Genomic DNA, 11795 nt, shown 5'->3' with positions numbered 1-11795 from the left:
ACTGCACAAAAAAACCTGGTCGTAAAAGAGCAAACAGCTTTGGCAGCATGTGATTTATAATGATGGAAAAATCAGTGCAGAATAAAGATGTCTTCATTTAATTCATCCATTTATTAGTTTAATTACCTAAATCCTGTCAATACTAAAAACTGCAATTTAACATCACATTTTCTGTTCACACACTAGATACTATAATGCAGCTTTTTAATGTCAAAATGCACTGTTATATACAGCTATACTGTTTCACTGTATCTACTTCCTCTAATTATACCCCAAACTATGCTGGTATGGCAACACTCGGATAACAAACTGAGCAAATCAAAGTTTTGAAGGCTTGTTTGTTTAGTCTACAGTGACGTGAAAGTTTTGGTGTTCACAATAAAGCCTGCCATCGTACCAATTTCTTGTCTTTATGTCATCTTCTACTCTTTTCTGTTTCCTGGATTCTTACAAAACATCAGTATGTGATGTTGTGAGGAAAAGATGGTATCAGTGGGGATGACGTCTGCAGTTGCTGAAATCTTGTGTTCTGACCACAGTGGAAACTATAATCCTCGTCTTGCACCCTCCCAGCCCTTCGTGACACAGACTGTCGTAACAGGCAAAACAACATCTGATTAAGCCAGTCACTCACTAGTGTCTCCATTCAAGGAGTATATTTGTAAATTGCTGGTGGGAAAACACAGATAATGTCAGTGCATAGTGTATTATTTAAAATGCTAATGAGCGTATGGATGCGCATTTGCAGCCTCTAACATAACATGAAGTGCTTTTTTGTGTACGAGTCAGCTTGTGTGTGTACTTTATATTACAGTTGGGCACTGGCTGGTTGTGTTGGGAGCAGAGTCAGCACTAATCCTCTAATCCCCGAAACTGGGCCAGGACAAACAAGAAGAAAATAGCTAGAGTTACACTTAAACGAGTACATACACACAAACCCATCTAAAGTTTTTTTGTTACAGTGGAATAAGAAGTGGGGTGACCCCCGCACCTCCTGGACACCCAGCCTTCACACAACACATGTTCCTGATATCTTTTATCAACGGCACCTGAATAGACGGAGTACTCTGACAGCTACAGCCTGGCTGGTCTCAGCAGGGACACCTTTGTTATGAATTTTTGAAACCACAACTCAAGTGTTGTCACTAACATATGTTTCTTTTTTTGATGTCAGATGGCTGCTCGTGCTTCAAGTCCTGATTTAATTGTGGCTATATAATGATCCTGGTTAACCAAGGCTTAAAGCAACCGCTGAGCCAAGACCCTTGATCAAACCACTATTTTATGACCATGTGCTTGCCTTGCAGTGCACACATCTAACAATGTCCATGTCAACACGTGCACTGCCTGCTATGGTCACATTAGAAAGTTGAAGATTATAGACAGTTAGCAATTCTATAAAAACAGGATAACTTCCTCGACAGCAGGATGATGGTATTCAAATATACGGTTAATATGACGTGAGGTCTGTGGATACCACAAATAACTCAGAGCAGATCAAACAGCATCAATATAATTTACATCCACATTTAAAGAAAGAAGACTTGTATGTATTTGCAGTCACTTGGTTGAAAGGCACATGCTATTGGAAGCCATAAAGGTTCAGGCACTTGTTTCATCTCGCCGACATCCAGAGTCTCAGGCCAGCAGGCACAACTTTAAACACGAGTGTGTGTAAATCAAACCCTGTTAACCTGTTAGATTTCTTAATGTATTCAGAGGGAGTTAACAGGCACGTGATGGAATACTGCAGCCCAACTGGGAAAATGACTAATAACTGCGCAGAGGAAATTGTATAGATACCAACGGATGGTAAAAAAAAAAGGTGAGGGGAAATGACTGCATGACCTTGAAGGAAAAGGGGCACGAGCAACATGGGGCAGTTAGCAGGGGCTTTTTCACAGTGCTGCTGAAGCACGTGGCAGTCCCAAACAGAGTCACTGAGATGTGCAGGTGACGGGAAGTTGGAACTCAGCCCCTCACCACGACAAAGCATATAACAGTTGGGCAGTTTGAAGAAAACCTCCTGACAAAAACAGAGCTCTTGTGACCCTGACAAAAGGAGAAGGACAGATTTTAATCTAACAAACTGCAAAGGAAACCGATTTTCCAAATCTAAACTTATACTGACTCTACATAAAACCCACAGCATCCAGTCAGAAGTACCATTGTAGAGTGAAAAGAAGTAAGAACACACATTTTGGAGGTCACTAGTCCACCTTAACAGTAACAAAGACAGACAGACCATCACATCTTTACTGGAAACCATGTGCAAAGCTGAGGTTCTCAATTACCGGTATGCTCTTCTATAGCTGTTGCCATGGAAATTATATGCATTACAGTACTGAGGCTACAGACTTGCTTACTGCTATCAACTTGTGTTTTTCATCCTTATGAATTTGCTTTGAGCCATTGTTCTTGCTGCTTTCACAAACATAGCTTTACACTAGAACACAAACTATTGCAAACTGCCTAATTGATACCAAGAGGCTATTCAAAATCCATCACATGTCGAGTTCACAATACATACATGTCTTTGACGTGTAGCGGCAAACTGCAGCACAGAGGATGCAAACACTGATGTGAGAGGAGCCTGCAAAAGCCACAAAATCAAACGTTGGTCCACTGTACTGTGTGCTTAACAGTAAGCCTAACACCGCTATAAAATGTCCAAAACAATGTTAATTTTAATGTCTTTCAATTGTCTCATACATTCTGCTTCATTTTCAAAGACACGCAGGCAGCTGTCTCAAAATCCTCACTAGGATCAACAAGTTTAGTGAGATCAAAGGGCTGACTTTGCAACCTTAATCTGCAAGCTTTTATCTATCAACATAACATGGCAGCAAAGGGGACAAAGTGAGAGCAGGTATGTCATTGAGGATATGAAGTGGGTTGATGTTATATTAAATCAAGACTGTAGCAGCTTCAGAAGGCTTTAGAGCACGTTCAACAGTTCTGGAAATATGATCAGCAGATACAGTACACCAAGTAATTGGACAGTTGAGATAATGTCCTTTTAATACCTAGTGCAAGATTGCAAGGATTCAGCTTTTATTGGACACTTGCCAACTGAATGTTTCTTGGGGAGGTGTGTGTCATTTTAATGTTAGTTCACACAAGGCCAAGTTGAGACTTGAGAGCTGCAATTTTTCTTGAGGTCCTGTCTGTCATGAGTGAAGACGAGTCCATAAAAGTGAAGAAGATAATAATAATACAGTTTCAATGATGAGAGAAGCAACCAAGTGACTGCAAAGACATACGAGAGTCTTCTGTATGTTAAGACTGAGACAAATACATCAAAACCTCTTTGATGACACCCGAACACTTGACCGGCCGAGTCCGTCACTGAATCTCACTGGACTCCATTTCCTGAAGACCAGACTAAAAGCAACGAGACCACACAACAAGGACAAGCTGGAGTTGGCTGCAGTGAAAGCCAGCAAGAGCATCACCAGGAAAGATACAAAGAGTCTCATAATTTCTCTGAGTCAGGCTTCATGGCAGTCATTGAATGCTACGTTATGTTATGCGACAATATTTTGTGATTTTGTTTGACCTCATGTATGCCTGTCCAATTAATTTCCTGTCACTCCCACACATTTCTTTCTATGTTGATGAAAATTAAATTGAAGCCGAGACTTGGCACTTAAATGTCTTATCCACTGCTTTATTTCAAATTGAATGAGCTAAAACCTGAAAAGAAGAAAATGTATAACTGTCCACACAGTCTGTACTCATAAATACAAATAATCTGAATGAGGTGGCATGAGTCTGGATTTTACAGGATCAATTTGCGCAATGGCAAAACTGGAGAAACATGCATAGACACACTGACTCATATTCACGTGTGCAGAACACTCAGAAGGCATCACACATACACACACATACACACACACACACACACATACACACACATACACACACACACACACACACACACACACACACACACACACACACACACACACACACACACACACACACACACACATACACACACATACACACACATACACGCACAAACAGAGCAATGCATAGAAATCCCACACAAAGACACAACCAACACATACCACTCCTGGCCTGGCACCTGACATTGGTCCAGTGGAAAAAGGCTGATCTTACCTGTGTGGAGATTTGCAGGGTCATTTTACAGACAGATCATCTCACATCACATCCAGCCAGATAAACCCGCTAACTAAATCCTCATGGGTCACCAAATACCTAATCCCCCACTAAAAATACCACACGCTGAAGGTAATTCAGGCCATGGAGTAGCTATTAATAAACAAAGTCTGCACAAAGCCAAATGCCACAGACAAATAAACACGGGGATCACACAGGGAGGAAACAATTCACTGGCTACCAGTGTAGGCAGACAAGCTTTGGCGCCAGTTCCTGCCGGTGTATACCATAACGCAATTCTACAAACGTGTCGAGTCTATACAGCTACTTTTGGTCTCTATTATACATAAAAACATACCTAAAAACACGTTGCTTCAATTCTAACAAGATGATAACACTTAAAACCAAGTACCAACAATCTTAAAGGTTGAGCTATTCAGAAAATCTAAAATCTATTTTTTTTGTAGAGGGATACTATAGAAGGTAAAACTATTCACTGTGACTACTGGAGGAGGAGCAAGACTGTCTTACTGTGTGACAACTATGTACATACAGTAAATGCATGTGCATGTAGGTATGTGAGCACTGAGTTCGGGGTGTTACCAGTGAGTTCATCCCACCCTTACGCACACAAACTCTGGGACTGTTTCATGTCAGTAAGAAATGCTGAAAAGGACAGAGTGAGAGGAAACGGAGGAAAGTAGACAGGAGGTGAGAGCACTGTGGTAAGAGGAGACACCGTGAGCTAATGATTAGCGCACAAGGTTTTTCATGATTACTGGAATAACTCCTCTGCACAAACTACAGTGAGTGAAAGAGATGACGTATCAATATGTTCAATATAGTAAAAGGCCTGACTTATTTCAGGTGCTGTGTTGATGCATTAACTAGGGTAATGTGTTTGGTGCTATCGGCCTGATTTTTTGACTTAGCAAACACAATTATAGTATTTATAGTGGCTGCATTCTAGTTAAGTGTGCCAGGTTAACAGTCTTGGCTAAGTTTAATAAAATATTAAAGTGTGAGGGACAACATTAATGTAGTCAAACCTGTGCTGTTGTTATTATGACTGCAAAATCTCTGCCTTCAGAAATACTATAGAGCCTTTTTAGGCCAAGTGTAATTCTGTTTGGTTCAAGGAAAAAGGATGTGGATTGGGAATCTTAAACACTGGGGATGTCATACAGAAGGTGGAATTTAGATTGGCAGGACAGTGAAAATGAAGATGGTTGATAAGGAAGAACTTTAGAATTGAGAGAAGTCTTATTGGATCGAGCACAAAGTTGGGAGGAGGGTGTGAACGCTGAGAGGAAAGGGGTACAGCAAAACCTTTTTCTGGAAGACAGAAAACTTCTGCCACTGGGAAACAATCTCACATTAATTAGCCAAATATTTAGACTCACAAAGGTGCCAAGAGCAATGGACGCAATCCTGCACAAGAATGTTTAGAGTCTGTCTAAGGAGATGGTCTATTATTAATTTAAAGACAATACGAAATTGACAATGCTTCTCTCTTACTGTATAAGGAGGTCTTTGTCTTTTTTTGACTGGATGGTGAATCACTGAATCAATAAAGTAGTTTTAAAGCTATAAAACTGTATATAAAACGACTGTACAGGGAACAGGGATGTGGACGTCATATACTTCCTGGATTAGGCTGTGCCACATACTTAAACTGTCACACACACACACACACACACACACACACACACACACACACACACACACACACACACACACACACACACACACACACACACACACACACACAATCATTAGACGCAGACTGAACTGGCTCCAGTCCATTCACACCACGCAGTTTACCAGATCCAGTCCAACGAAGAACTGCTAATGGGCTCTTGGACGCTGCTGAATACCTCATGTCCTCAGTGATTTTATTGTGGAAAAAAAGACTTACCATTAATTGACAGCAATGTAGGCCCTAATATAACTCATTATTCACTACGATGTACAGAAATATCCTCAATTAGTCAATGATTACCTAGTTATAATAGTTATTTGTGTGTGTGTGCGTTTGTTTGTTTGTTTGTGTGTGTGTGTGTGTGTGTGTGTGTGTGTGTGTGTGTGTGTGTGTGTGTGTGTGTGTGTGTGTGTGTGTGTGTGTGTGTGTGTGTGTAAAAGAACTGTAAAAGTGGACCTTGTACAGTGACATTAAACCCCTTCTCCCTAAATGGTTTTGGGTCTGGGATTTTGCTCATAGAGGCCTTGACTGGATTATTTCCATGGCCATTTGGCTGTGTTCTTTCTCTGGAGCTGATGAAGATCAAAGGGCATTGGCTAACCCACACACTTTAGTTCAGTTTCCAGGAACTGAAGTGTGGGGGTTAGGACACAGGCTCTCTTCCAGTACAGTGTTATGGTTGAAGAAAACCTCTGTCTGCTTTTACAAATTTAAAATTCTACTCAGACGAAAACATCAAAGTGTTTGAATCACACACTTTAGAGCTAGTTGGAGGGACTACTTCTTTTTCATGAACAGTAAAAGAGAACAGAGGATTCAGAAGTAGGAAAAAAATATAATGTAACACTTTCACTTCTAAAAGTTGTATTACTAATGTCTCAATAAAGTCTTTAAAAGTTAGAGTTCTGTATCAAGTTAAATAGAAGTGGGGATAAAAGTCATGATTGCCTTAGTGTGACCCTGCAATGGAGAAGTAAATACAAAACATATTAACAAATAGCAGAATAGACAAATAGAGTCAGTCTGACTTTCCTGCAGATGAGTAAAAAATGCTCTTGAAACAAAGAAGGAGTACATCAAGATGTGCTTGTATCAAAGAACTGTCAATGTCAAGAAGGCAAAATAATCTAAACAGGCACCTCTTTCATGTGAACTTGACACTGGAGGCTTACATATCAGATGCTCTAATGCTATTGAGCTATTTAGGATGCATGTGTGTTTGTGTCAATAGTGAATACATCCTTGACATTTCCTCACCTTCAAAATGTGTCAACTCCCGCCATCCATAACCTCACGTGAGGTGACCGGATGGAGGTCTACACATCCTCTAGCGTGTTGACACTCTCGCACCAAATCCAAACACACCACCTCTCTCACTTCAAATAACACCCCTCCTACAACTTATCAAGTACTATTAAAAGCTGGGGACTGACATAAACACAATGGCATGCCTTCAGTAACTCCCCGTTCCAAAGCTCTCTGCAGACACTCACAGTGTTGTGCCAAACACAATTTGGATGCAGCTATTTCTTACCCAAAAAGGGAAGGCCATTGCAATGGTGACAGCACGCTGTTAAACCGTGTGCATCTCGGTTTATGTCTTGATAGGAATGAGACAGAGCCATACTCACAAAAGAGCCCCGCATAAATAACAACTGAATATAACCGATAACAACTCAATATGAAGACAAAAGTCAATATGAAAAGAACATTTTATTGGGTATAATTAAGAAAATAAAGAAATAGCAAAAATGAATACGAGGAAGAATAGCACTGAATAGTGGGGAAAAAGAGTGAAGCCTAACACAGTCAGGCTGAAGGAAACACAAACCTGATATCATCATATTAAAATAAATGTGATCATCGAAATGAGAAGACAGGGAATTGCTTCATTGTGGACACCTAAGACAGTAAACCAGGTCAGCATGCAGAGAGCACAGTCTCAGCCGTTGCAGACTGCTGCTCAGATGAATATTAATCCTTGGAAAAAGCCCACACGGATGCAAAAACATAATATGGTAAGGTAAGGCTCTATCACAGAGTACAGTTACAGCAACTTGGAGGCTTGGTGTTGACTGACCTCAAGTACTGTATACCCATTACGTGCACAACTGCAAACAAGCATATAAGCCTGTTTATTGTGATGGAAACATGAGAGACTCGGGGCTATCAAACACAAGTCTACTGTGCCACTGTGATACTGTGCTGATTGATTTGACTCTACTGCTCACTCTGCCAGCACTGCAGGCGGCATCTCAACTTAGATTCTCAGTAGGAAACACAAAGCAGTTCTAAAAACAGCATGGGAAACAACAATGTCACATGAAATAATTGTTGATGTAAGATGTAGCCTTATTTATTTTTCCCTTATTGGGTTAACTTTATTTGGGGACCAAAATTTTATTTGATGGGACATAGAAAGCTACTTTTCTTTTCACCTAATCTCAGCTCCTTTTGTAAAGTATTCTCACTACACTATAGCGCTCTATACATCTGTAAGGAGCTAAAATATATACATAATACTTTTCTGAAGCAAAAACATATGGAGCCATTTTAATTATATAATTACATATAATTTTATTGGAATCCAAATGTGGCATAACTAGCATTAAAACTAAAACTAGGTCAAGATGCTATGAATCTATGATTCTTATAATTTAAAGTACAAAGGCCACCCACTGATATAAAAATGTGCAAAAGTTCACCATTTAGTGTTGACTTATGGTGGACTTTTTTGTGTATTTTAGTAGGGCAAAATAGAGTGACTGACCGGGGCAAGATATGAAGCTCCACTGTGTCACAGGTGAGAAAGTAGCACAAAGATCTATAGTGTGCTAATGAAATGCACAGTGGGTTTACAGTCTGCATGTGTCAGGACATTGGCTGTTACAAAGCAGCATGGGCTGTGCTGGCAGCAGTGCAGCATGTTTCTGTGCCATAGACAGGACTAGCGCACATGTCAGCAGATTACAGACGACCCCCTCTGATGACCCCCCTTCCCCCCTTCCCTTTTTGACAAAATCTACACCCTTTGCTGCACTAATGCAGCCATCATTTTTAACATCCAGTCCCAAATCTTCCCCAAAACAGCAGCATTCATCCACCGTAATAAGCACTTTATCCCCTGAAAGCGGCTGACTAAAGAGCAATCCGGCATAACTAGACAACCCCATCTAAAGATGGGAACTTCCTTTTTGGGACAAAATATGATGTCAAGTACAATACCTCATATTAACCTCTCCTCCCATCAATTTGCCCTCTTTTCTACTACGATAGAGCTCTGTACTTTGATAATGAGCAGTGCAGGTGATGAATATCCAGGATGGTGAGGACAGTGCTGAGACTCCTGGGGTTTGGGGTAATGGAATTGATGATGGTTTCTGAGTGGGTGCTGATGAGTAAGCTTGGCTTTGTTCCAAAAGGCTGACTGAAGAACATCTGAAGCCCAAAGAGAAACAGGAAAAAGGACATCTAAATGATGTACGGCGGAAAAGTAGGGAAGTCTCTTCTACCTTCAAACCCTTGTTTGTCATTATAATTCGGAATGTATTTGCAGCAAGCAACTAAAGCCAAGAATAAGTGCTTTGGGGTCACAAACAAGCAAAAAACGTTTCTGTGCCTTAAAATGGCTGAAAATAACCGAACAGGAACTAAATGTAGATTCCAACTTAAAGACTTATTCTATTGTGAAACTTAAAATGTTCCCACGTTTGCACCACTTAGGTACTTACATCTTCAGGAAAAATGGTCATCATGAGAGCACAAGAAGCATGAAAACCATGGTACATGCAGAGCCTTTCTGTGGTTCCACAATAAAAAATGGTAAGAACTTGGTTTAGCATGTGACCTTCCGTTGTCAATAAATATTGTTAAGACATGAGCTGATGTCAGTTTTGGCTGTACATCGTGGTAAGAGTTTAACCATGGTAACATGTATTGTTGTAACTTATTTAACTTGGGTTGCTATCTATAAGGTTAGCCAGACAATGACTTCCTCACTGGCCTGAAATATTTTCATATGAATATCAAGACTACAAATAAAATCCAGAAATATTGTAAAATATGGGGCCTTTCAACAGGGCTTACCAACGGTGTCCAAATCTGTTCACAATGTTCAGCGCCCACTTATTTTGACTTAAAGCCAGGACAATAGCTGGGCACATTCAGATGAACTTGTCCAGCTGGCGTTTAGTTTTGACATGTTGGACCATGAGGGACCAGTTCATTTTTACCCTGTGGTGAGGTCAATTATATCCACAGCTATGCAGAAGACGCAGTAGCCTAAATATCTGATGTGCGATGTGTGTACCTCCCAGTGCAACATATGCATGCATAACAATTACATGATGTAGTGATACCAAATCTGAGACAGAGTCAGATGGAGAGGTAGAGGATGAGCATGAGGGAGGAGAAAAAGAAAAAGAGAGGTTGTTTTTAGAGGGTGATTTACAGACAATAGAGTCTAGAAAGTTCCTTGCCAACCTGAAGCTAAAACACCTCTGGCCTGTTTTGGTTTGCTCGAAGAACAACCCCTGTTTGGCTTGCTCTACCTGCAAATCACAAAGAAATGCACAGAAACCGCTTCAGAATTACGACATGCAGTGTACTGCTCAAATAGTCCACAGGGTCAAACACAAACAGAGGCACGAACAAATCCAAAACAAATTCCAAAAATAGAAATGGTTCCATGTCAGTGACCTCTATTACTATTACACAGTTTTTCCCATTAATCTGTTGCTAAAGTGCATCTCTCCTGAGGCCAAACCCCACAGCTGCACTCTCAGTGAGTCAGTGACAAACTAGTGAAACTCTCTCATACCCGGTAGCTTGAGCATAGTATGTTTCTCAAACCATAGTGTGTGCACACCGATGAAGAGTAACAAAGAAGGCATGACTGGTACATGTGCGTGCATGCATGCTTGTTTGTATGTGCATGCATGCATTCATGCACATGCACAAACACACTGAGCGCTGATTTCAGAAAAAATGTGTTGCCAGACTCATGAGGTGTGGAGCAATTATGGGAAATCTGAGGGAGTAATTCTCTGGGTATTCAAGTCCTGCGCTTCAACTGCAGCTAGAAACCCTCACTGGGAGAAACTACTATAGGCTCTGCTATTGCAAAAATAGATAAAAGAGTGACTGGAATGGACAAAGAAATCTGAATGATCGAGAGGGAGAAAAACTCTTTGTAACAGAGAGATGCGAGACGAAGAGGCTGAAAATGTGTAGAGATGCTAGTCAGAAACCATACGAGCACAGCTGGCAAAGCCAAAGACTGCCTCAACGGTCCAGTGATAGTGAGAACAGAGGTTAAATATAAACTCAGTAATCCCTCAACAAAAGGGCAGTTAATGAGACTCTGCCTGAATGGTGGGATGTGTGCTACAGGGAGTGAGGTGAAAGGAGGAATGTAGCTGGCAAAAGCCCAGGATTGTGGCACAGCCACTGCAAGCAGGTCGGCTACTCATCGAATGGAACGGCTTCATGTTGTGTTCTCTCAATGACAAATTCCTTTCTCTCCTTCTCTGTCCAACTGGTTACCCTGGCATAAGTCTGAAAATCTATCCTGATGCTGAACCTTGCAGAACTGTGCTTCTTATTTCAAACTGGGCTCACAGTAACTACGCAGAACATATAAGCTGGTGAAGAGATTATGCATATGCGGTCACAGTCACAGGATTAAAACTTGTTCCATGACTCAAAAATGGTGGCTAACTGGCAAGTCCCACTCATGAAGGGAAATGATAGGCCTGTTGGACCGGGGTAGACTCCTAAATTATTCAGGAAGGTCAAAGAAGCACTGCTGGCTCCAGGCCTGAGCCATTCTTTGATAGGCGGTATCATGGTGTTGTTTTCTCTCCTTAACACAAGCCTGATATGGTTCTGGTCTATATCCAGTGTCAAGCGTCTATTTCGCCGTACATTTTGATCTCATAGGGAAGCTTTTCTGTGCTGTTATGGAGTT

Source organism: Embiotoca jacksoni, unplaced genomic scaffold (assembly GCF_022577435.1).
Source record: "Embiotoca jacksoni isolate LCO1_2020_lvr unplaced genomic scaffold, fEmbJac1.0.p SCAF_1, whole genome shotgun sequence".
NCBI classification, from domain to species: domain Eukaryota; kingdom Metazoa; phylum Chordata; class Actinopteri; family Embiotocidae; genus Embiotoca; species Embiotoca jacksoni.
The sequence above is the reverse complement of the archived record's forward strand: the minus strand, read 5'-3'. Positions refer to the sequence as shown.